General features: G+C 33.8%; 1 pseudogene; it reads left to right on the top strand.

Annotated features, from left to right (window-relative positions):
• The window catches only part of LOC113177603 (large ribosomal subunit protein eL19 pseudogene), a 54,327-nt pseudogene extending 26,947 nt beyond the window's left edge, over positions 1-27,380 (top strand).
• Positions 27,381-27,874: the final 494 nt, after the last annotated feature.

Genomic DNA, 27,874 nt, shown 5'->3' with positions numbered 1-27,874 from the left:
CAGTACTAACATTATCAAAATGGCGATATTACCAAAAGTTCTTTATAAGTTCAATGCAATGCCAATCAAAATCCCAACAGCATTTCTTGTAGAAATAGATAAAACAAACATGAAATTCATATGGAAAAATAAAAGACCCAGAATAGCAAAAACAATGCTAAGCAGGAAGTGTGAATCAGGCGGTATAGCGATACCAGACTTCAAACTATACTATAGAGCAATAGTAACAAAAACAGCATGGTACTGGTACCAAAACAGGTGGGTGGACCAATGGTACTGAATAGAGGACACAGAAACCAATCCACAAAATTACAACTATCTTATATTTGATAAAGGGGCTAAAAGCATGCAATGGAGGAAGGATAGCATCTTCAACAAATGGTGTTGGGAAAACTGGAAATCCATATGCAACAAAATGAAATTGAATCCCTTTCTCTCACCATGCACAAAAGTTAACTCAAAATGGATCAAGGAGCTTGATTTTAAATCAGAGACACGACATCTGATAGAAGAAAAAGTTGGCTATGATCTACATACTGTGGGGTCAGCTCCAAATTCCTCAATAGGACAGCCATAGCGCAAGAGTTTACAACCAGAATCAACAAATGGGACTTACTCAAACTAAAAAGTTTTTTCTCAGCAAAAGAAACAATAAGAGAGGTAAACAGGGAGCCTACATCCTGGGAACAAATCTTTACTCCTCACACTTCAGATAGAGCCCTAATATCCAGAGTATACAAAGAACTCAAAAAATTAGACAATAAGATAACAAATAACCCAATCAACAAATGGGCCAAGGACCTGAACAGACACTTCTCAGAGGAGGACATACAATCAATCAATAAGTACATGAAAAAATGCTTACCATCGCTAGTAGTCAGAGAAATGCAAATCAAAACCACCCTAACATACCATCTCACTCCAGTAAGATTGGCAGCCATTAGGAAGTCCAACAACAACAAGTGCTGGAGAGGATGTGGGAAAAGGGTACACTTGTTCATTGTTGTTGGGACTGCAAATTGGTGCAGCCAATTTGGAAAGCAGTATGGAGATTTCTTGGAAAGTTGGGAATGGAACCACCATTTGAACCAGCAATTTCCCTTCTTGGTCTATTCCCTAAAGACCTAAAAAGAGCATGCTACAGGGACACTGCTACATCGATGTTCATAGCAGCTCAATTCACGATACCAAGATTGTGGAACCAACCTTGATGCCCTTCAATAGATGAATGGATAAAAAATGTGGCATTTAGACACAATGGAGTATTACTGTGCATTAAGAAACGACAAAATCATAGAATTTGGAGGGAAATGGATGGCATTAGAGCAGATTATGCTAAGTGAAGCTAGCCAATCCCTAAAAAACAAATGCCAAATGACTTCATTGATATAAGGGGAGTAACTAAGGACAGGGTAGGGACGAAGAGCTAGAGAAGAAGATTAACATTAAACAGGGATGAGAGGTGGGAGGGAAAGGGAGAGAGAAGGGAAATTGCATGAAAATGGAAGTTGATCCTCAGGGTTATACAAAATTACATATAAGAGGAAAGGAGGGGTAAGAAGAATAATACAAGTGGAAGAAATGATTTACAGTAGAGGGGGTAGAGAGAGAAGAGGGGAGGGGAGGGGAGGGGAGGGGGGATAGTAGAGAATAGGATAGACAGCAGAATACATCAGACACTAGAATGGCAATATGTAAATCAATGGAAGGGTAACTGATGTGATACAGCAATCGGTATACGGGGTAAAAATGGGAGTTCATAACCCACTTGAATCAAACTGTGAAATATGATATATTAAGAACTGTGTAATGTTTTGAACTACCAACAATAAAAAAAAAGATATTATGTCCATCTTAAAAAAAACAGAGAGAGAGAGAAAAACAGAGAGGAGCCCCCAAACCATGGCCATTAGATGGGAACCTTTAAATTGACCCACTGAGATCTTTCTCAATTAGCTACATATAGAATCAATGCAGTACTGGATGTCTTAAAAAGGGAAGTAGCAGATACAAACAAAAACAGACAAGCACAGGGAATTCCCAAACCATGGCCAAAATACAGGAACCTTTTTAAAACAGAACAGATTGGAGAAAATCCCAACTTCCCAACTTCCATTTAACTATGACTTCCATACCAGCAGCACCATGAAAGTCCCCACAAAGGGGAAACACATATGTAGAATAAAGGGTCTTGGAGTGCACACCAGGGGAGCTTACCAAATGGCCAAAGTTGTCAAATCTTGCTGAAGTTCAGTTTCCTTTTTGTCAAAGTAGTTAAACTGATGGAGCAACTTGTGCAGTTCAGGGAGAGAAGGGCAGAGCTCCCTGAAGCCAAAGACTTTGGCAGTTGCTGGGATGATCACTCAAGTCCCTCCCTTCACTCACAGGAACAGCTCCTCTTTTTTATCCCAGTCAAACTCACGTGGTCTCAGTCTCCCAATTTCTCTGGCAGTCAGCTTTCAACAAACTCACCAGTCACTTTGTATCCTCAAAATGGTAGTGGGGATCCCTTGGAGTACCAGACCTGCCCAAGAAACCTGGAGCAGTTGCGGTTCTGGGTTCCCATCTGGGATGCCAATTTTTTTTTTCCAAAAGCTAGGTCTTTGTCCTGGATGTCAATTTAATAACAAGGACACAGTTTTGAGAAAAAGGAATAAGATGATTTATTGCTTTGCTAGCAAAGAGAGAAACACAGGGGATTCCTATCCCAAAGGCTATGATTCTGCCCATTAGCAGGAACAGGGGGTTTTAAAGAAGTGATTCACAGAAAATGAAATTAGGTAGGAGAGATCAGGAAAAAGAAGATCAGGAAAAGAAGGTCAGGAAGGAAGATAGGGAGAAGAAGTTTGGGAAGAAGAAAAAAACATGTAAGATTTAAAGCCACAAGGCATATAGTCAAAGCATCAAGTGAGCCCCTGTTATACTGTGCCTTACTTAGACATGAACAACTTGTTTACATCCTTAGTTTTGTCTTTTTTTTTTTTGATCTTAGATTTAGCTCAAGAATATTACTTTACCAGACAAAATACTTTCTCATCCAGAAACATTTCTTTTATCTTCTAATTTTCTGTACTAAAATATATTTCCATATCTATAACTTTCTTTTATCATTTCTAGTTTTGGACTCTTTATTAAACTCTGAAACAATCCTTATGAATGTTATCTGTGCATTTAATTTACACAATAATTTTCATCCTGTTGCTGAAAGCTCGTCCTTTTCCCCAATGCCAATCCAATAATGAGGATACGATTTTGAGAAAAAGGAAAAAGACATTTATTGCTTTACTAGCAAAGGAGAAACACTGGGGACTCCTGTCGCAGTGGCTGTGATTTTACCCATCAGAAGGAACAGGAAGCTTTTATTTTATTTTAACTTATTTTATTTTTTAGTTGTAGTTGCACACAATACCTTTATTTTATTGGTTTATATGTGTTGCTGAGGATCCAACTCAGGGCTCTGCAGGTGGTAGGCAGGTGCTCTACTGCTGAGCCACAACCCCAGCCCACTCTCCCCCAACAGGAAGCTTTTAAAGAGGTGATTCAAAGGCTACATTCTATGTGTTCTCTATTGTACTTCACTTGTTTATTTGGGAGATAATCATTTCTGAGGTTTTCTGGTACCATCCCCAAAGTCTGGATTACTTTGTTCTTATGGTGGGTGTGTACTCAAAGACAGATAACTCTGCCTAGGTAGGGGAAGAAAGGTAACACTGTTAGGGAGGAGGAGAGATTAGGGAGTAGCAGTGAGAAAGGAAGAGAAAGAAACATATCCATTTAAAAAATAAGTTGCAGTGGAAGAACAGCAAGGGCTTTATTTAAAGTATCAAGTGGACCACTGTTACAATCCCAGGAGAGGAATTGGACAATCTGGCATATATAAAAACTGTGCCTAAATCTTTTTTTTCTCCCAGGTTGCATTCAAGGGGTTGGAGCACAGGTTATTTTTGAGGCTGACCTGTCTCCCTATCATTATCACAATGGCATTAACTTTAGGTGAGTTCCCCATTGTCAGTTGTAACCAGAGGCTTCTTTTGGGCCATTTTATTATACTGGGTATATCAATATGCAATTCCATCCTTTAAATAATTTTTAGTTGTAGATGAACACAATATCTTTATCTTTTTATTTATTTATTTTTATGTGGTACTAAGGATCAAACCCAGTGCCTCACACATGTGTGGCAAATGCTCTACCACTGAGCCACAACCCCAGCCCTCCATCTTTTTCTTTAGGTTTCCTTGAAGACCCCTTTGCAGAGGTTGCCTACCAAACATGGGTTGGCCTCAGTTTCTTACTCTTCCTTTTAAGGGGGCAGCTGTTTGTCCTTCCAGTCTCTCAATACATTGAGTTTGATGGGATACTGTTATAATAAGAATTGATTTCCCCCAGTCATAGATATCTCCTGGCCAAATGGAGTACCCTGTCAGATCTTAAAAGGGGAGACTATTCCTGTCTCCAGGTCATAAACTGAGAGTGCTGGAACCTACTGCCTCATTCTTTGTGGCCAGCAGCTTCCAACCTCCATGCACAAAAAGGCTGGAAGGCAGGGCAGAGATCAACTTCTCTTTGGTCATTTTTCTACAGCACATGAAGATTTTCTGGGATTTTTTTTTTCCATCAGTTTAGGGCTGGTGACCTTGAGGCTCAGTGAGATGATCCACAGCAGCCTGAGGTCAGGCTGAGAAATAGTGCAGGGAGTTCTAGCACTGGGTTGAAAGGATTTAAATCTTTTTAACCCTTTCTTCTGGTGTCCTGCTGTCCTTGCACACCAGAGACAATGACTTTCAGCCCTTTCAGCTTAGTTTCTGACTGTTCAGATCCTTATTAAGAAACTGCAAAAATGCTTATATATGCAGAATCCCTCATATCCTTTACCATTGACAGACCAACTTCAACTTCAAGATTGTATAACAATCCAGAAAAAACTTTTAAAGACAGGTTGTTTTACAGTAAACCATCTTTCTCTTACACTTATAAAGTAAGTTGAAGAAAGGGCTAAGGGGGAGCAAAAGGACAGTCAGTGTAGGCAATGAATGATTGGGTCATTCAAAAGGAGATAAATAAATAATAATAAATAACAATAAATGCTAATACTTCCAAAGCACTTCTCTCTTTTCACCTGTTGCTAAGGTTACTTGCCTCAGGAAAATTGTTCCGCTCAACAAGGTGTTAATGAGTGTGGTGGGGTGGGGGCACTGCCTTCCTGCCTATATCCTGGGCAGCTGCTTTCTAGCCCTTGGATCATTGCATCTTTTGGTCATTTGTCACCTAGGCAGAATGGGTGGAGGGGCTCAAGAACAAAGGAAATTTGAAATCTATAAAAGGGGAAAAACACCCCACTACCTTGGGCACCAAACTGGACCCCCTCCTCTGCAGAGGAGCCTGCCCCCATCCTTCTCTCTCTCTGTTGTATCCTTTAAATAAAAGTTTTGTTCTTGCCTTGGCATTTCTATGGCGTTCAATCTTCAATTCCAGGGGAATACGATTTATCCCTGATTCTCATCACTGGTACCAGGGGCACCTATATGTATAAGCCTGTCTAAGATAATGTTGTACTGTAAAGATATGGCTTTGGGATAACTTTCTGGATTATGATACAATCTTGTGGTTGGGGTTAGTAGGTCAAAGGTAAAGTAAGTGTAAGAAATTTGTATGTGCATGTCTGTCTATTTTAAAGTTTCCCATTGGTCAGTCCTGATTTCAGTGATCCTCTCTTGTCTGTTTTTTTTTTTGTTTTTGTTTTTGTTTTTGTTTTTTTTTAAGACATGAACCCTGCTATGTTGATCTTACAGGTAGTCACTTGAGCAGAAACATCTTGGCTGAATGGGCCACCTATATAGGTATAAGCCTGTCTAAGAGAAAGGTGGTTTAACATAACATAGTTATCTTCATATTCTACTATTTAGAAAAAAAAAACTAACTATAAGAAGCTATGTAATTTTCTCAGAATGCTACCTTTCCCAGAAGAATATGACTAAACTCCCATTTTATATTCAGACAATAAATACTTCTTGGAAAATAAAAAAAAAATTAAGAAAGTTTCTGTAGTCCACTCCACATAGTATTTTAATTTTAAATTAAGTAATTACAAATCAATACAAAACTTCTTAAATCACTTCACACACACTTTGTGCTTGTGTGTGTATAATCACAGAAGTGAAACATTATGTGCACTATAGTATTGAATTTTATTATTTTAGTACTTTACATTTATGATTATTTTTAGGGACTTTGTTTATGATGACTAACAAAATGTGTGATTTATTAGAGAACAAGTGAATAATGCCAGGAAACAGACTCAATTTCTTTTCCTCCCTTAAAATTTGCAATGCGAATGAATATTAGTTAAACTTTATTACAAATGCACAATAATTGTTTGATATACTAGGCATACATACGTATTTCACTAGTATAATATTCATGCATGAAATTACTGAGCACATGAAATACTAGTGTTTACATTTTTAATGACAGCATATAAATTCCTGCCCTGATATTTGTGCTTTAATCTCTACCTGGGTACTATTCCTCCTGAGATACAGGGTATGACCATGTTCAGCCTTACTGGCTAATGCCAAACTATTGTAACATATACCTGTATCAGTTTCTACCCCACCATCATTCTCCAAGATTTTCTTTTTATCCACATTTTCTCCAAATGCTTTGTATTGTGAAGTTTTGTATTATTACAAATATATTTGTCATAAACATTTTATCTTATATTCTTACCTTGTTTCTCCTTTTCCTAATAAAATTGAGTTTTTTGTACATTGTCAATTCTCATTTTTTTAAAATTCAATGATGTCTTATGTCCCTTTTTTACATTAAATCAAATGTCATGAATTTGCAGCAGGATTTTTGTGTTCTACCTATTCTAGATACTAATCCTTTTTGTTTGTTTGTTTTGTTTATACTGTTAAAATATCTTTTTTTCCGTATGTTGGTTGTCCTTTTGCTTTTTCTGACTGTCTTTTGATGAACAAAACTAGTCAACTATGGGGCATACAAATTTATTTTTTTTTCATTTTTACAGTTAGTACTTTTTATTTCCTTAAGAAATCCTCCATATACTAATAGTTAAAAATATTGCTTTATATTACTTTTTAAAAGTTTACAATTTTGCTTTATTTCAAAGTTTTTAACTTTTCTGGATTGAATGGTGTGGAATAGAAATGCACATATATATTGTCCACATAGATGACCAATTTTAACAGCATAATCTTTTGACCAGTCCCTATTTTTCAATACCACTTCTGTCACATAGTAATGATCTATAAATATTTTGTTAGTCTTGTTATGTAGAAGGTCATAATATCACACATTATTTTATTTTAATTGAAAAACAATAATTTTATATATTTATTCAGTGCAATATAAAATTTTGATTGATATATATATATATTGTGGAATGATCAGATATAGCTAATAAATATATATATCATCTAAATTATTTTTCTTTGTGGTGAGAATATTTTCCATTCTTCAGCAACTTTGAAATATACCAATACATTATTTTTAACTATAGTCACCATGTTGTACAATAAATCACTAAAATATGCTTCTGTTATCTAATTGAAACTTGGTACCCTTTACCCAATATCTGTTCTTTTGCTCATCTAGCACCTCAGCATCTGATAATAACCATTCTATTTTTGGCTTCTGTGAGTTCAATTGTTTAGATTCCACATATAAATGACACCATGAAATATTTGTCCTTCTGTGTCTGACTTATCTCACTCCATATAATATTCTCTAGCTTCTCACATGTCATCACAAATAACAAAGGAGTTCCTTCATTTTAAAGGTCATATAGGTGTTCCACATTGTGTGAATGTATGTGTATTCCTTATCCATCAGTCTGTTGGTGAACACAGCTTGTTCCTATATCTTGCTATGAACATGGGAGTACAGATGTCTCTGATATTAATTTCAATTTCTTTGAATTTTACCCAAAATGAGAATGGTGGATCATACAATAGGTCTATTTTAATTTTTTGAGGAAACTCCATAATATTTTCCCTTTGGGCTCTACTAATTTATGTTCCCATCAACAGTGTAAAAGGGTTATTTTTTTATGTCTTTCCCAATACCTGTTATCATTCATAGTTTCAATAATAGCCATTCTTATTGGTGTGAGGTGATATCTTATTATGCTTTGCATTTAGTTAATGATTAATGATGTTGAAATTTTTTTCATATACATATATATTTTCTCATTTGTAAGTCGTCTTTGGAAAAATCACTGTTAAGGTCTGTGCCCATTTTTAAATGGGTTATTTACTTCTGTTATTTAGTTGAGTTATATATTTTGGATATTAGCAGTTTGTCAGATATATGATTTGCAAGTATTTTCTCCTAAGCTATGGGTTGATTAGAAATGTTGAAGAATTTTTTCATATGCTTACTGGCCATTTTAATGTTTTTCTCTTGAGTGATGTTTATTCAGGCCATTTGCCTATTTTAAAGTTTAATTTAATCTTTTGCATGTGCATAAATGTTTTTCCTATTAAGTTTAGTTAAGAAATTGTCTTTTCCCCATGGAGTGTTTTTGCTTACTTTATTGAATATCAACTGGTCATAAATGCATGGGTGTATTTCTGGGACTTATGTTTTGTTCTCTTGCTCTAATTACCTGTTTTTATGTTAGTCCAAATGCTATTTTACCTATTATAGCTTTGCAATATATTTTGAAATTAGGTAATGTGATGCTTTCAGCTTTTTTTTTAATTTATCTGTTTGTTTTGCTCAAAATTGTATTGACTTTTTTGGGTTCTTTTGTGTTTCATAAAGACTCTAGGATAGTTATTTTTTTCTATTTTCATGAAAATTAAAATCAGACTTTTTATGTAGATTACATTGAATTTATAGATTGCTTTGAGTAGTATGTACATTTTAGCTTAATACTTCTTCCAATCTGTAAGAATGAGGTATTTTTGCATTTGTTTGTGTTGTCTGAAATTCCCTTCATTAGTGCTTTAAAGCTTTCAGAATGCAGGTATTTCATTTTCCTGGTTAAATTTACACTTAAGTATTTTATATTATGTTATTGTAAATAGGACTATCTTTTTTATTTCTTTTTTGGTTCATTTGTTTTTAGGGTATAGAAGTAGTACTGAATGATTTTTGTATGATGATTTTATATCCTACAAATTACTGAATTAATTTATCAGCTTTAAGATTTTTGGTGGAGTTTTTAGGGTTTTCTACATATAAGATCATGTGGTCTGAAGAGACTATTTAATTTCTTCCTTTCTACTATGTATATCATTTTATTTCTTTTTCTTTCTTAATTCCTCTGGCTAAGACTTCCTATAGTACATTGAATAGAAGGGGCAAAATTGGACATACTTGTCATATTCCTAATCATGAAATGAAATTTCTCACCATTGAATGTATTCTTAGCTGTGGCCTTGTCATATGGGTACCTTGTTCTGTTGAGGTACATTTCTTTTCCAGTTTTTATCTTAAAGGAATGTTGAATTTTATCAAATGCTTTTTGTGCCTATTTTGAAATAATCATGTGTGCTATGTCCTTCATTTTGTTAATATAGTGTATCACATTTATTGTTGTATATATGTTGAATGATTCTTACATATCAGAGATAAACCCAACTTGATCATGGTGACTGACCCTTTTACAGTGCTGTCAAATTTGAGTTTGCTAGTATTGTGTTGAGGATTTTTGGATATATGTCCTTCAGAGATATTGTCCTCTAATTTATTTTCTTGTAGCATCCTTCTTTGATTAGTCAGCATATCCTGAGTATTTCATATAAATCAAATCATAAATGTGTGACCCATTTAGTCTGATTTCTTTTTTATTATATCCATCTTAGTGGATATAAAGTGATATTACAATTTTTATTTGCCTTTGCATTTCACTAATGATTGTGAACATTTTTTAATATAATTGTCAACCACTTAACTTTCTTCTTTGGAGACATGTTTATGATGTAACCTTGAGAAAATTCAATGAGATTTGGGAAAAATGTGCATTATCTTGTTAAGTATAGTATTGTATAGAAATTGTATTTCCCCCTTTTACAGTATTGGATTTTTTTGTTGTGTTTTATCTATCAGTCTATGTTTGTTTATTGATTTTTCTGAATTAATGCAGTTATGTATTTATTTTTTCTCATATGAAGCCATAGGAATTTATCCTCAGTTTGCTTCATGATTATCAAATATTTGGACAAAAGTTTCTTTAATCACCTGGAAACAAATTCTTAATCTTTATGGAAAGATTTTTTGTGTTGCCTTTACTCTCATCCAGACAGTTGACAACACTAAGACTTGTTTCAGTTTGGGCAGAACATCAAAGTCAGCAACAAGTGAGAGTTTAGGGTCTTCTCATGTATTTCGTGAGCATGTGAACAACACTTGGAATGCACACTGTCCTGTACTTTTCTGTAGCCCTTAGATTCCAAGGAATATATTGTAGATTTTCGAAACTACCTATGGAGAATGTGTTCTCCAGCTTTTCCTTTTATTTTTTTTTAATTATCGTTTGCCTCAACTGTCAATTCCAGCCTCATGCAGCCACAAAGTTATTGTAATATTTGTAACAAATTTTTTAGCTTTATCTGAGTTCCTAGTCAGTATAAAATACAGACAGCCTCTCAGGTGACATGCTCCAATGAACAGCTCAACAGGTCATATAATGAAAATTATTTGGATATGAGGTTTCAATTAGTTCTAGTCAATTCTGTTTCCTCTAGTGATCTGTAAGTTGCTGGTTGTCACTCCAAGTGTGAACTATTATCTCTTAAAGCCACTATGACCATGAAGTTGGAGGCAAGTTAAAAATGCCACAAAGCTAAGTATTCTTAGACATTTTTCTTGAAAAAAAATTCTTTCTGGATTACAATAATACTTTGATTAATTTCCAAAGTTCTGAAAAAGGTTGATTTGAAACAATTTTTGTGAACTTTCTTATTGCTTTAAAGTTGAGAGTATTTTTGAAGAGTCTTATTCTGAAAATTTTGCTGGCATCACTGGTCTCCTATATTTTTATTTATGGAAGATTGGACATAAAATGAAGAGTTTTAACTGTATAAGCCTATGAATTTTGACAAATGTGTGGACTTGGAATCCCTAACAATATCATGATATGGAACATTTCTATCCAAATATTGATATATGTGTATATGTGTTCTATAAGTTATTGAAAAAAAGACCACTGAAATCTTCAATTATAATTTGGCATTTTCTGTTTCTCCTTTTTGATATATACATTTTGGCTTCATTTATTTTGACACAAGGTAAATATACAATTAGGATTATTGTATTTTGTTGAAGACTTTATTATGAAATATCCTCCTTTATCCTTGGTTGTACTACTTTTTCTGAGTCTATTTGCTCGAAAGTTATTGTAGCTACTTCATCATATTTTTGAATACCGTTTGCATGGTACATCTTTTTCATCTTTTTTATGATAAAAATATATTTTATTTATTTATTTTTATTGCTTCATTTTATACATAACAGTAGAACCCATATTTGTGTAATTATATAAGCATGGAATCTGTCTTATTCTAGTTAGGAAACCATTTTTAACAGATATTTTTAGTGTTGGACCTTTATATTATTTATTTATATGTGGTGCTGAGAATCAAACCTAGTGCCTCACCCATACGAGGCAAGCACTGTTCCACTGAGCCACTCCAGCCCCAGGAAACCATTTTTGTGTATGTACATGAAGATGAGATTCACTGTGGTATATTCATATTATACATAGGAAAATTATGTCAGATTCATTCCACTGTCTTTCCTTTTCTTATCCTCCCTCCCTTCCCTTCATCATCCTTTTTCACATAATTAATTACTGAATTTATGTTAAAATGTTTAGTGAAGTGTTTGAATCATGTATATTTATGGTAGCTATTGATATATTTGGGTTGAATGTACTATCCTTATTGTCTGTTTGTTATATCTGATTCATTTTCTTCTTTTCTGTCTTCATTTGGTTTCAGAATTTTTCTGAATGTAATTCCCCCACATTATGAGTATTTAGATATACTCATTTTTTGCTTTTTAAATTATGTTAAAATTATCATAACCCACTTTCCCATAAATTGTACCATTTTTGCAAAATGTAAAAACTTTAAATTACTTAATTTTAAATTTATTTTTCATTCCACACATTAAGGTATGAAACATGATTTTTATACACATATGTAGTGAAATAATTACTAAACTCAAACAAATTAACATATATCCATCATTTTCCCTTTTCACATTTTTTGTCCTTACACTAAAATTTACTCTTTCAGCAAATTTTCAGTATGAAATACATGATTATTAACTATAGTCTTCATTCTGTCCATTAGATATCTGAATTTATTCATCTTATTTAACTGCAAATGTTTACTTCTTCCCATTTTCTGCCAAGACTGTCCCTGGTAACCACTGTTCTATCCTCTATTCCCATATATTCTTGAGTCCCAATGTAAGTGGGATCATGCAGGTTTTTCTTTGTGTTTCTGACTTGTTTCACTTAGCATAATATCCTTCAGAGTCATCTGTAAATGGGAGAATAATAATTCATGATATGTGTGTACAATAGTAATTTTTTATCCATTCATCCATTATTGTACAGTTAGGTTATTTCTTTATCTTAGCTATTTGTGTAATAATACAATAAGCATAAGAGTGTAGATATATTTACAGAGTACTGATTTAATATTTTTGGCTATAAACCCAGCAGAGGGATTGCTGGTTCATATGGTAGTTATACTTTTAATTTTTTGAGAAAGATGAAGATAAAAATTTTAACATGCTATATTTCATAATGGCTGTAACAATTCAACATTCATGTAAACAGTGAACAAGTGTTCTCTATCCTCCACACACTCACTAGCACCTGTTATCTCTTATTTTTTTCCTTGTTTTTTGATGACAGCCATCTAAAGAGGTGTAATAGGGCTATCTCATTGTGGTCTTGATTTCCATTTACCTGCTGATCAGTGTTTTAGTCAGCTTTATTGTAGCTGTGACCAAAATATCTGACAGGAATAAAAAGAGGAGGGAAATTTGTTTTAGCTCAAGGTATGAGACGTCTCAGTCCATAAACAGCCCACTCCATAATTCTGCACCCAAGGTGAGGAAAAAATTCATGGTGGAAAAAAGTAGTGTAGAACATGGCAATCAGGAAGCAGGCAGAGCTCCACTACCCAGGGACAAAATTTGTATCCCGAAGTTATGCCTCCATTGACGACCTAACTGCCTATAGTTACTGCCAAGTTAATCCAGTCAAGTGGATTATGTGTTGATTATGTTAAGGCTTGAATAACCTGATCATGTCACCTATGAACTTTCTTTCATTGTCTCACACATGAAACACCTCATACGTAAACCAAAACAATCAAGAATATTGAGCACCATCTATATACTTGCTGGCCAGTATTATGTATTTTATTAAAATAATGTGTATTCAGTTTCTTTATTCATTTTTTGGTGGGGGAGGACTAGAGATTGAACCCACAGGTGCTTTACTACTGAGCTACATCCACAGTCCTTTTTATTTTTTCTTTTGAGACAGGGTCTCACTTAGTTGCTTAGGCCTCACTAAGTTGCTGAGGCTGGCCTTGAACTTGTGATCTTCCTGCCTCAGCCTGCCAAGGCACTTGGATTAAAAGGTATGTGCTAACACACTCAGCCATTTGCCCATTTTTGATAGGATTATTATGTTTTTTTTTTTTACTATTGTGTGAGTTTCTTATGTTTTGGATATTAGTCCCATATCAGATTCAAGATTTATAAATATTTTCTCCCAATTTATAACCTCACTTTACATTTTGTCAATTTATTATTTTTTTCTTTTTTTTATGTGGAAGCTTTTGTGTTTGATATAGTCCCACTTGTTTATTATTTAGTTTTGTTGCCTTAGATCTTGATGTGACATCAAAATACTTGCCAAGGCTAATATCAAGGATCTTTTATGCTCTAATTTCTTTGAGAATATTTGAGGAGTTCTACACTCTTGAGGCTTGTGTTTAGTCCTGTAATGCTATAGGATGAGATAAGACTTTAATTAATTAATTTATTTTGTTTGGTGTGGATATGGTTTTTCAACAGTGTTTGTTGAAGAGACTACTCCTTTCCTATTATGTTTTCTTAATGACCTTTTCAAAATTACTTGATCATATGTATTTAAGCCCATTCATGAGTTTTTTATTCTGTTCAGTTATTCTATTTCTGTTTTTGCCAGTCTTTTATATGTTTTTGTAGTTTTGCAATATAATCTGAAATTAAAAAAATGTCTCCAGCATAATTTTTTCTTTCTTAATATTATCTTGACTATTCAAGGTCTTTTGTAGTTCCAAAAATTTACACTTTTTCTCTTTCTGTGAAAATTACTATTGGGATTTTGATAGGGATTGCATTGAATTTGAATATCACTTCAGATAGTTGGGGCACTTTAATAATATTAATTCTTACACTCTGTGAAAATGTTTGCACTTACTTCTGGCTTCTTCAATTTTTAAGAATGTTTTACATTTTTCAGTATACAGATCTATCACTTCCTTCATCAAGTTTATTAAAACATGTTTTGTTTTTTCTTGATTTTTTTCAGATAGATAGTTACTGGTTCAAATAAATAGTAGATAATATTTGTATGTTGCCTTTGTATCCTACTACTTTGTTGATTTCATTCTTTAATTCTAACAGTGTTTTGTGATTCTTATGATATTCTACATATAGAGTCATATGACCTTTGCTAAGTAAAATAAGTCAGACAGAAAAAGACAAGTATTTCATGATGATTCCACTTATGTGAAGTACGTAGAGTAGTGAATTTCATAAAGACAAAAGTAGAATGCCTCTGGCTGTGGCATGGGGTTAAAGGAGAAGTGAGAGTTATTATTTAATAAGTACAGAATTTCAGTTTGGAAAGATAAAAGTTTTAGAGGTAGATGGTGGAGATATTTTGCGCAATATTAATATGTTAACATCACTGAATTGAATACTTGAAAATGGTTAAAATGGTAAATTTTATGGTATGTGTATTTTAACACACACACAAACACACACACACACACACACACACACACACACACACCACTAAACAAATAAATTTAGAAAAAGTTACATCCAGAATCTTTCTCTGTATGAAAGATGCATCAGAGCTTTATTCCATATAAAGAAATAAAATTTAAAAAAGAAAAGTCTATTGAAATTAGCCCCATAGAAAATATTAAAAGCACCCTTCTTCCTATGTCAGCAACAATAGTAATGATATTTTTAAATACAAACTAAACTGAAACTTTATATAACTTGCAGAGTAAAGGATAGTGTTGTCCATGATTTATGTGTTCCATGATTAAACATTTTCAGAATATTATGTGGGCACATATGTGGGTCGTTTGAAATTGTTTTCTTTCATGGTTTATCTAATATTATAATGTATCTCTTAATTTGGGGCTCATATTTCTCTTTTATTTTTTAAAATGTGTCAAATAGCACTCCTTTAAAATCAATGAATCTTTTTTTTTTCCTTTTTCTTCCTATTTTTTTTTTTTGGTGGGTGGTACAGGGGTTAAACTCAGGAGCACTTCACCACTGAAGCACATCCCCAGCCCTTTTTAAATATTTTATTTAGACACAGGATCTGACTAAGTTATTTAGGGGCTCACTAATTTGCTGAGGCAGGCTTTAAACTTATGATCCTCTTGCCTCAGCCTCCAAAATTGCTGGGATTACAGGTGTGAGCCACTATGCCAGGGCTGCATTTATGGTTTTAACTTTTCCCACAATATCATTTCAATTTTTCAAATTTCCTTTTCCATTATGGTTTGCTCATATTGCAATAATTAAACTATCCTTTCCTGATTGTAATATTACACACCTGTAGTTACCAGTACTTATCAAGGAGTTTTATGGCAACAACTGAATTTTAAATCAATATCATTAAATATTTCATGATTTAATTTGATGAGTACATTGTTATGGTTAAGATATGAGTTGTCTCCCAAAAGCTCATGTGTGAGACAATGCAAGAAATTTCAGAAGGGGAAATTACTGGGTTATAACAACCTTAACCTAATCAATGCATCACTCCCCTGATAGGGATTAACTTGATGGTCATTGTAGGCAGGTAAGGTGCGGCTGGAGGAGGTTGGCCACTCTGGGCTTATGTTGAGGGTATAGATTTTGTCCCTGGTCTGCAGTTTCTCTCTGCTCCTTGGTGGTCATGTCCTGAGCTGATTTCCTCCACCACATCTCTCTGCCATGATGTTCAGCCTCACCTCAGGCACAGAGCAGTGCAGTTGGCTGTCTATGGACTGAGACATATGAAACCATGAGCCGAAATAAACTTTTCATCCTCTAAAATTTTTATTGTCAGATCTTTTTGTAACAGTGGCAAAAACAAATGTTGATTATAACAGTGACATTAAAACTTATCTTAGGCTGGGAATGCTGAGGCAGGAGGATTGTGAATTCAAAGCCAGCCTCAGCAATTTAGTTAGGCCCTAAGCAACTCAGTGAGACCTGGTCTCTAAATAAAATTTTTAAAAAATGGTAGGAATCTATTTCATGAGGTGAGAGTGGAGAGGCAAAGGATAGTCTCCTTATAAGCCAGTGTTGTTTTGGGGTTTTGTTGTTGTTGTTGTTGTTGTTGTTTTTGGTTTAGAGACAGGGTTTCACTGAGTTGCTTAGCGCCTCACTTTTGCTGAGACTGACTTTGAACTCATGATCCTCCTGTGTCAGCCTCTTGTGCTGGTGGGATTATAGGTGTGCACCACTGAGCCTGGCTAACTCAATTTTGTTCCATGTGTTTATGTTACATATTTCCCTCTTGTTTTAATGACTTAATTTTTTTTCTGTAATCTTAAAACTTTTCAGTAAGTGTAGGTTTATTTACTAGGGAGCCTTTCAGTTTGTATACACATGATTGTTTTCAACTTAAGGGCAATTTTAAGTTATAAATTTGAATATTTATTTCCAGTTTTAATTTGTTGTCTAAGAATATCTGAATCTTCAATTGAATGTCCATTTTATAATATCCAGATAAATTGCTCACTGTTTCATTTTCATTTATTTGCAGCTTAAAGACTTTTTTGACTTTCTGTTCATGTTTCATGGAGGACACATTTCCAACATCTCATTGGTAATTCCAATCAGGTTTTTTTCTTTCTTTTTTTTTCATTAACTTTTCTTTTGTGTAAGAAAAAATTTCAGGAGAATGTGTATTCCTATATCCACAGTACTTTTCAGAGTCCTTTTAAAGAATTTTTATTCCTGTTAAAATATATGGAATCATAAGAGAGAGATAAACATAATATTTTCCTTAAGGCAGAACATTGTTTCGATCAGCCTAATATATCATACACATTCAATAGAAGTAGAAAATCAGAATTTTCACATGATATAAATTTTATAACTTAGAAGTAGAATTTTACATGGTTTTATAACACATCCTTTTTAAAATTTTTGTTCTAATTAGTTACACGTGACAGTAGAATGCATTTCAACTCAGTGTACACAAATGGAGGACAATGTCTCATTTCTCTGGGAATGTCCTTTTTTGTTGGATTCAATGCTCAAATATGTATGTATTCAAATAAATACATGGACTAATAGTGAACCTATTCTATAATACTAAGTGGATTTTTTTCAAACAATGAATGGAGAAGGTTAATGTGCATAGATCATATTCTAATTATTACTATGTTAAAATCATGTATTTACTACAACTGTATAAACATCCTAGAACACTCTAACCTATGAACTACCTGAAAGAATTAAATTCTAAGCACTCACCACAGATGGTCCTCACCACAGATGGTCCTTTGGTCTTTACCTGCTTTACATTAGTCCACAATTTTTTTGGTGCTTATACTTTGTAATATATAATGTACTTCCATTAAGACCTTTGTGGAGGTGACAGAAGGATTACTCTATTTCTCTGAATGTAAATGAAAAATATAGTCCAAAGGCAAGGTATTTTTCTTGGAATAATATTGTAACAATATTTCAGAAATGATATCCAAGCAAAAGTAGGCTGATTGTCCAGTTTTCTGATTAATAAAATCCTGACTGTTTTGTTGGCAGGGTTGGTCTGCATATTGTTCATTATAGAACTTCTTTCAGCTCTGTTTTTCTTATTATAAGGATGCATTTCTTACCAGTTATACCAATAAATAGTATATCAATCTTATTATTTTTTGCTTATTATTTTTAACTCCATTTTTGTCTTCATAAGTATTATAAGGAAGTTGAAAGAGTGATCTCAGAGGCATTTTGTTAAAACTGGGAAAAATTATGATCAAATTATTAAATAAAATATAAAATATAACATTTCCTTTTCCCCTCTTCTTCTAGAATCACACACAGCACAGTGTTTTCTATGTTGCTGTTGTTGTTTGGGTTTTTTCCCAACCATGAACTTCAGTGGAAATCCTAATGTTTTGTTAATGGTTTGATTACCATTCAATTTTGAGTAGTTTTTTTTTTTTTCTGAAACCAGTTACACATTTGTTATATTTCCTTCAATTGAGATTAACCTACCTTAATATTTTAAGAGAAAGGAGTTGTAAGAAACATGGAGATAAAGTATGAGGAAAGTTCCTTATTTTGACCTTAAAGTTTGTTTCCATATGTATCTCTTTCCCAAGAAAAGAAGTTTTCACACTAGTCAATCAAATTTCACTGAACCCTTAGTCCTGGAAATAATTTTAAACATTTCAATAGAATAGAAAATTAGGCCTAAACTTTTTCTTATATATTTAATAGCAGCAGCTGAACTGAAAGTTTCAAGTATATGTTTGTCATCAACCATTTATTTATTATCTTCATAGTTCCTTACAAAGAAACCATCATGACTAGTTACTGAACAATGTGGTGGAAATTCAAACAGCAAATATTGCATTTGTCCTGATCTGGCTAGGGGCTCACATTTTAGTGGAAAACACAAAAATGAACCTCAGTGATTATAATTATTTTTAACATGAATAAACACCTATTTGAGTAAAGAGAAAGAAGTGATTAATTTCTTTTTGTATATTTGTTGAGGACAAGAACCATATCTCTGTTCTTCAGTTATTATCCAAAGTAAACAAGGGCCTGTCATATGGTAAGCATTCAACAGATACTTATTTAATAAATAAATAATAAAAGTTATTTAGGAAAGCTTCACAGGAAAAAAAATCATGCTATGCTTTTTACCTTACAAATTCTTGTCAAGTTCCAATCCTGTATTAAATACTTTGTTTCATGAGATATTTGGGGTATGGACTGGCATTGCATTTAATAGCTATTTACTAGAATACCCAATTTACTAGAATCAAGACTTTGCTTAATTATTTATTTATTGTAGTGCTGGAGATCCAGCTGGGCAGACATGTGCTAGCCAGGCATTCCACCATGTAACTAAAGACCCAGCAGAGCTTCGCTTTTCCAGTTCTGCAAATGTTCTGAGTATAAATACTAATTCTTTTTTAACATTGTGAGGACGTCTAGCCAAGCCTATTTGTCATTCTTTATCCATTATCTGCTGCCTGTTATTTTTGTTGTAATCCTAGTGACCAGTGTACACAATTGTAAATTGTATTTTCTCATTTAAAGGGTCTCAAAACAGTAACAAGTTGGATATTTTCCATGACCATAAGAATTGGCTCTAATGAAGGAGTTCTGAAATTCTTCAATAATCAGTAGATGGTATAAAAATGAACACCAAACAAACAAACAAACAAACAAAAACTTAAGATGTAGACAGCGAGACTGATTCAAATGGCCTAGCCATAGTTCTGCTTCCATTTTTGTCAACGTATCAAAAAAATTCAAATAGAAATTGTTAGTTGAAGATGTACACTTGGTTTTTAGCTGCCCTTTCATGACAGGTATTTTACAATGTATTTTTTCAAAAGAATATATTACAAAAGAGCATGCCCTTGTAAATTTTCCATGTATACTTTCTAACTGCCTATCATATCTGTTGTAGTCCAAAAGGTTGTTGTGTATATCCTGAGTATGATAATTTTCAGGTTTATGGTCATGCAAAATTAAATATGTAGTCTTGAAAGGTAAGCTGTGTAAGTGACAAAAAATGTGATTATGTTGACTTTGTGACTTGTTTTATTTGGTTCTTGAATTTATATTTATTTATTCAATCTTTCAAATCTTTCAAGCACTACCTAACAGGTTTAAAAAAAAAGAATCACTAGTTAGGGTCAAAGTAATTGTACCAATATTTAAAATATGCAAGGCACCATATTTCAGTCACTGATATGATCATTTATGAGTAACCTATTACAATTTGTTAATGCAGAAGTGACCTTTTTCTTGTAAGCAAAGGGCACATTTTACAGCTTTCTGAACATGTCTTATCTACTTAGAAGGCTTTAGAAAAAAGTAAGATGTGGTGACATTTAGTTTTATTCTAGTTCATTGCCATTAACCTCATGCTGCTGACTTTTAGATAGTTGTATATGGTCTTTCATCAAGACAGAAAAAATGAAAACTTCTCTGTATGCCATTGAAACTTGTTAAAGTATGAAGGTAATAATAAAAGAAGTGAAGAATTTAATAACTTATGATAGTGATCTAGTGAAGCTCTTAAAGATACCAAGAAATACCCAAACAATCAAGGGAGGGATGGTTGAGAAGGTTTCCATCAAACTCTAGTCTTTATGAAAACCTCATCACTCCAACAACTGGCATTGCCTTTGAGCAGCAATCACTTACAAGCTCCATTTCCACATACTTAAATTCACATGAATAGTAGAAGGATCACAAAATAGAAAATGATTCTGATTTTGAGCTTCTTTCCAATGTCGTGATTTCATTCAGAAGGCAATTTCATTCCCAGCTCTGCCAGGCCATTTACTATACTCAGTGCCTGGCCTTGCACCCTGTGGATCAATTCAGCTATGAAGTTAACAAAGTATGGAAGCTTTCTATGAGCATATATTCAACCATGCATTTGCTATCCTTTTCTCTGCAGTGTGTTTAATGGATTTGGACATAAAATCTCAGGATATCACAGTTCAGAATGAGGTTTTCATTTCAGTTAATTTAATGTTTGGAGTCTGTCAGATATACTGAGAGATGGGTAGTTATACTATGTGTGCCACAAAAGAATCAGATCTTCCCTCCTCCTCCCCTCTGGTTAGCCTTTCTTGAATGTTTCATTAAACTGATAAATGATTTCCAACAGGGAACATTAGAAATGCTCCAGACATTGGAGAACAAAAAGAGAAGGAGAAAACTGACATTAAAGTAACAATTTCATAGATAACCTTCTATTGCAAACTGGAACCTTACCTCAGTCTTACTAATTGTTATTTTTTAAATTTAATTTTCTTTTTTCATTGTTGCTTATGATTAGCTCTCATACTTCAAATAAAACATATTTCAAATCCTTGTACTAATCGCAAATACCAAAGAAGTAAAAGTAAGTAGAATCCAATGCAGTGATAAAAATTCACTTTCATCTATACTCATGTTAATGTTTTAAATTTCCCAATTACCCAAGCATGGGAGAAGACTATAAAATAAAATTTAACTTTTTAAGAAACATATTTTATTTATTAGAATAATTTACAACAAAAAATCTCTATAATATTTTCTTTGTATTCCTAAACGATTTTTCTTTTGATAGTTGTCAAATTTCTTGTTTGAAATCAACTAATTAATTTTAAATTTCTACCATTAGATAATGTTAAACTCATATTCTCTTGTCCAGAAATATTTTCTTTTTCATGTGGCTTTTTGTTTTGCTTGGTATGATTTTTAAAACTGAATTACAATAAAATATATATGCAGAATATTAATTAAGATGTTTTCAAATGAACAGGCAGTAATTTGATTATAAAACCACTCAAATCTATGTGCAAACTGTGTATTTAGAGTCAAAAATAATGTATACTTTCTAACTGCCTATCATATCTGTTGTATGGCAAACCATAATCTCATTTTTATTTTTCTAGCATATTTGATTAATACTTTACACATTTATAGTACTTCATAAGCTTTCCCTTTGTTGTCAGATCCACAACCATAAGTATGCTCACGCTTCAGAAGTGGCTTGCCTCAGTGTCCTCAGCTGTGGGAAAATGGTCTGTTAGATCCCAATCAGACAGATTAAATAGCTAATGCCAACTTTTGGCAGAAGATCTGGAAGCTGATGAAAGATTAGCTGTTCATCCACAAGCTTGTGACTGTCTATTCCCAGACTTCATACCAGGAAAGTGCCTTGGCTTCCCAAAAAGGTAGGTATATGGAAATAGGCAAGGAAAGAGTGTGCCAATCCTTAAATGCTGGAGAAATCAACCCAAATAAGGAGGATGAGGATTCTTTACAGGCTTCTCAAGAAATACTGTGGATCTAAGAAAACTGACTGCCAGATGTATCACAGCCTGTACTTGAAGGGTAATGTGTTTAAAAACAAGCATATTTTCATGGACTACATCTACAAACTAAATGCAGAAAAGGCCAACAGGAAGCTCCTAGCTGACTAAGCAGAGACCAGTAGATCTACCATCAGGGAGGCAGGACAAGTAGGATGAGGAGCATATACAGGCCAAGGAGATCATCAAGACTCTGTTAAGAAAGAAGATAACAAAAATAAATCTCTTCTTGTTATCTTCTTGTCTGTAACCTTGGTGATTATGTAGATCAGCCATTGAAATGAAACAAGGATTTATCCATTGCAAAATAAATAAACAAAATAATAAACCACTTCACCACTTTTTTTCTTAGGAAGAAAAATCAGAAATTTTAACAATAAAACATTCAACATTGTACCCTATTAAACCATGTTACATTGTTCATGTTACCTTGGGGGAGTGTTTGAATACCTTCAGATCAGAAAATTAGCGTTCATTATCTTCCTGTTTCACTGAGCTAAATGTAGCTCCATATCAGCTTTACATTTATGGTCTTATGTGTGTGGTAAAAGTGGTCCTTTGTTTAGAATATGCAGAATCCAGAGGATTTTGTAATAACATATATTCTGTGCTATAGAGTCAGAGAAGACATGCTTAAATCTCTGAATTAAAAAAAAAACAGCACACTGTAATCGGGTAAACTATGGTATTTTATGATTCAGGATGTAAATTACAGTTCTCTTCAAACCGATTCTTTGGCTTCAGTTTTTCTCATGCAAAAATGTGAGTAGAATGAAAGGCACTCAAAGCAAACTGTTAGCCTACAAATGCTATCATGAAAAAAGATAAGGGAGAATTTAGGAGCTGCAGTTAAACATGTGAGTAATAAGTTCTCTCTGCTTATAAAAAGATAAGTTATTTTTTCAATTGTTTCTTTTGTTTCAATTTCATTAATTTCAGCTCTGATTTTAATTATTTCTTGCCTTCTACTTCTTTTGCTGTTGTTTTGCTCTTCTTTTTCTAGGATTTTGAGATGAAGTATGAGATCATTTATTTGTTGGTTTTATCTTTTTTTGAGGAATGAACTCCAAGCAATGAATTTTCCTCTTAGAACTGCTTTCAATGTGTCCCATAGATTCCGATGTGTTGTGTCTGTGTTTTCATTTAACTCTAGGAAGTTTTTAATTTCCTCCTTGATGTCTTCTAAAACCCGTTGATCATTCAGCAACCTATTGTTCATTCTCCAGGTGATGCTTAATTTTTCCTTCCTTCTTTTATCATTGATTTTCAGTTTCATTCCATTATGATCAGATAAGATGCATGGTATTATCTCTACCCCTTTATATTGTCTAAGAGTTGCCCTGTGACATAATATATAGTCTATTTTTGAGAAGGTTCCATGTGCTGCTGAGAAAAAAGTATTTATACACAATGGAGTATTACTCTGCATTAAAAAATGACAAAATCATAGAGTTTGGAGGGAAATGGATGGCATTAGAGCAGATTATGCTAAGTGAAGCTAGTCAATCTTTAAAAAACAAATACCAAATGACTCCTTTGATATAAGGGGAGTAAACAAGGACAGGGTAGGGACGAAGAGCTTGAGAAGAAGATTTACATTAAACAGGGATGAGAGGTGGGAGGGAAAGGGAGTGAGAAGGGAAATTGCATGGAAATGGAAGGCGATCCTCAGGGTTATACAAAATGACATAGAAGAGGAAAGGAGGGGTAAGACAAGATAATACAAATGGAAGAAATGATTTACAGTAGAAGGGGTAGAGAGAGAAAAGGGGAGGGGAGGGGAGGGGAGGGGGGATAGTAGAGAATAGGACAGACAGCAGAATACATCAGACACTAGAAAGGCAATATGTCAATCAATGGAAGGGTAACTGATGTGATACAGCAATCTGTATATGGGGTAAAAGCGGGAGTTCATAACCCACTTGAATCAAACTGTGAAATATGATGTATTAAGAACTATGTAATGTTTCGAACGACCAACAATAAAAAAAAAGAAAAAAAGAAAAATAAATAAGTTAATCCATTTTTATCCTTATGTAGAAGTTAATCAAGAAAAAGTTTCTAAATTGAAATCCCAATGTTTTTCTTTAGAGATCAGTAAATATTTCACAGCAAAGGTACATTTTTGTTTTTTCACTTTTTTTCCTTATAATTTCTTATGTCTTTATTTGTTCTTATCCAATAGCCATGTTTTGCACACAGAAAGAATTCAACAAATATATGGTAAGTGGTTGATTTACTAGAGGGAAAGGTATTGGTTAAATCTCAACTAATAGTTCATTGAAATAGTTTCTCCCATTGGAAGAATACAGACAACATAACTAAGAATGAAAATTTTCATGCTCATAGATGGTTACTATTGTCAAAATATACAAAAAGCCTATGCCTATTTAATAGCATCTTAAAATACAAGATTATTGTGGTGTTTAGGGATACATTTATTCAGAAGAAAGTAAAAATTCAGAAATTTGTAGTTTATTTTCTAAGCTTTCCCTGTTGTCTAACCATTCCACTGAAATGCCTCATTGTGTGTATATTAATTCTGGTCTGACCAACCAAGATGAAACCAGGAAACATAACATAGCATTTAAAGCAGATGGCCTTTTTAAAAAATATTTATTTATTTTTTTAGTTGTAGTTGGATACAATACCTTTATTTCACTATTTATTTTTATGTGATGCTGAGGATCAAACCCAGGGTCTTGCACGTGCGAGGCAAGCTCTCTACCGCTGAGACACAACCCCAGCCCCTAAAGCAGATGGACTTTGATGTAGTTGTTTTTTTCCCAGTTGATGGAAGAACTGAAAAATCAATGAGAGGCAGTGAGGTAACCAATATATTGGCAATATCAGGAATCCCCTGCCAATTCTACAGTAAAGAGATATGATACTTTTGCTGAATGAAAGCTAAGCTATGGCAGACCTACCTGGCCATCTGGCCGTTCTGGAACCACAGTGGAAAAACAGCTACTTGTCCTACCGTCCAATCTCTCACTATAACTTCCCTTAGGTTTAAGTCAACAGAGAGGAGTGACTGGGAAGTCCAGAGTGTTCTAGTCACCTTCTAAAGAGAACAAAACAGAGTCAGAGTGACTAATGAATATACAGACAAACAGGTTCAAAGTAGGACAAGTAGGAAAGAATATAGAAAATTAAAACTGACTACTCCTTATATACACAAGAAGTCCCATAACAATTGCTCTATCAATGTGGAAGTTCGTGGACTAATAGTATTCACAGCACATATTACAGTAAAAGGTGAGAAGAACTGTGCTGCAATGTTTTTGAGAATAAGCATTGAAACACAGAGAAAGATTGCCAGATAAGGGAGATCTAATTCAGCTTTTATTTCATCTTTATCTAGTCTGACATTCATATAAAGAGACAGGAGCTGTATTTGTGTGTGTGTGTGTGTGTGTGTGTGTGTGTACATAACACTATTATTTCCCTTGATAAGGTTACCTTGTAGCATGATTTTGATAATGGATATGTACATAAATCATGTTATTTGGATGATTTTCAAAGATTTTAGGTTTCAAAAAAAGTAATCTAAAAATATTTGGATATATTCCCTGTAGGGCATGATGTAACATGTGGGGCATGTTGCATCAGAAAGGAGGAAATCTAACTTGCTACCTGCTTTCCGCTTTCGGGTCCTGGGGCTGCAAATGGCTAGATGGCACCTGGCAATCAGCCAGGAGGCATTGCCTGGGTTGTGACAAAAAATCAGATCACCCCTAGGATAGGCTCAGAACCCTTCTGCCCTCAGGGACAGGAAAGCTCCTGTCTCCCATTACTGCCTGTAGGATGGGTGTACACATGAACTCTCCCCACCCTGCTGACCTTTATCCTGATTGGCTCCTGTACATTATATTAGCTGTGTGTGTTTTCTCAATAAAGGAGATCCTGCTTTGAGTGGTCTCCCTGGCGAGCTTCTGATTGTCCTCCATGAGGGGGGGCTGGGTGTGGGCGGCCAGTCGACTTTTACCTTTCTTTGTTCATCCTGGTCAGGGCATGCTTTCTCCATCTCTCCCTCAGTTCAGGAGGAAATGGAGGGCTAAAAACCCCCAACAATTCCCTGTCTTTGATCCCTATTTCACAAACATGTTGATATCAGGAATCATCTGTTATTTTATACTTGTTCTCATACTTTCCACATAGCTGCTGAAGAAAAGTGTTTCTTAACTAAGATAACTCATTAAAGAGAACTGTGCATATATGCACCACACATTTATGTAATTGTAATTGCTATAGAAAGATATATCAATCATAAATGTGAACATATATTATTCAAATGCAAATAATGCACTCAAGAATGAATATTTTAAATGGATACCATGATCCATCCAATCAGTAAACACATAATAATTTTATAAATTCCTTGTAAGTAAAAAGGTTTTTTTTTTTTTTTTAGCAATTTTGTTCTTTAAGAATCTATGTAATTTCCCTAGGATTACTAACTTCAAGATTCTGCCTGAGGATAGCTGGAAAGAATACAATAATGATAATTAAGTATCATCACATTGGGATTTAGGAATATAGAGACATGTGAGTGGATAGAAAAAAAAAAACGAACCAGAAAATTTATCTTTTGATAAAATGTTTGTGATTCTATAGAGTACAAAGGACAGGGAAGAAATTGTGTTAAATCTATCAACTTATAGAACAGATATAGACATTGTTTATGAAAATAAAAATCACTGGCTAACCAACTGTTAAAATTTAATTTACTACTAGCATCCTGCGTCTGTGTTGTCATCAAGATAATCTCCAAGGTCCGTTATGTCAGCTGGCTTTTCAGTTGGTCTAAATAAGACCATCTTTGGGCAAAATTGTTAAAATATTTCCAGAAATTATTTTCTTAGTTTTCGTTATTATTGTGGTGATCCAGATTCCCTTAAGATAGTGACAGCTAACTAAATCTGAATGTCTTTGTGGGGTCTTCAAACACTTGTATAAGAAAGCCTACAATTGCTGACAACCACCAGAAACAAGGAACAGGAAAGGGAGGATTCTTTCCCAGAGACTTGAGAGATGATCATGGCCCTGCTACCACTTTCTTTTCAGATTTTTAGTTTCACAAACTAAGAGAAAATTCATTTTTATTGTTTTAACCCATCTGGTTTATGGTAATTTGTTACAGCAATGTTAAAGAAAAGAGATAGTAGTCAATAAATATTTTGAAATTAGAGGGTCAGTTTGAGTCCATGCCACACCAGACTCAGCAAAGAAATCACAGAAAAGTAGAGGTCTCATGTACTACCTATGGCAGAACATGGATAAAATCATTCCCAGAGAAAGAGGAACCTTACTTGGGTGTGGAAATATTTAGTACAGGTGAGATATAATGCACAAAATCAGGAAAATAATTGAAGTGGGATAAAAAAAAACCCAAAAAACTTGAAAGTATATGAGAAGTCTTAGGGAAGCATTATTTCAAGGGAAAAATGGGACAATTTAGAAACAGGAGATATCACTTCATGTGTTGGTATTGTAAGGGTCCAGCGAAGCATCGGAGAAAGAGA

This window comes from Urocitellus parryii, chromosome X, assembly GCF_045843805.1.
Source record: "Urocitellus parryii isolate mUroPar1 chromosome X, mUroPar1.hap1, whole genome shotgun sequence".
In the NCBI taxonomy this organism is placed as follows: domain Eukaryota; kingdom Metazoa; phylum Chordata; class Mammalia; order Rodentia; family Sciuridae; genus Urocitellus; species Urocitellus parryii.
Note: the sequence above shows the minus strand (reverse complement) of the source record. Positions and strands in the feature narration are given on the sequence as shown.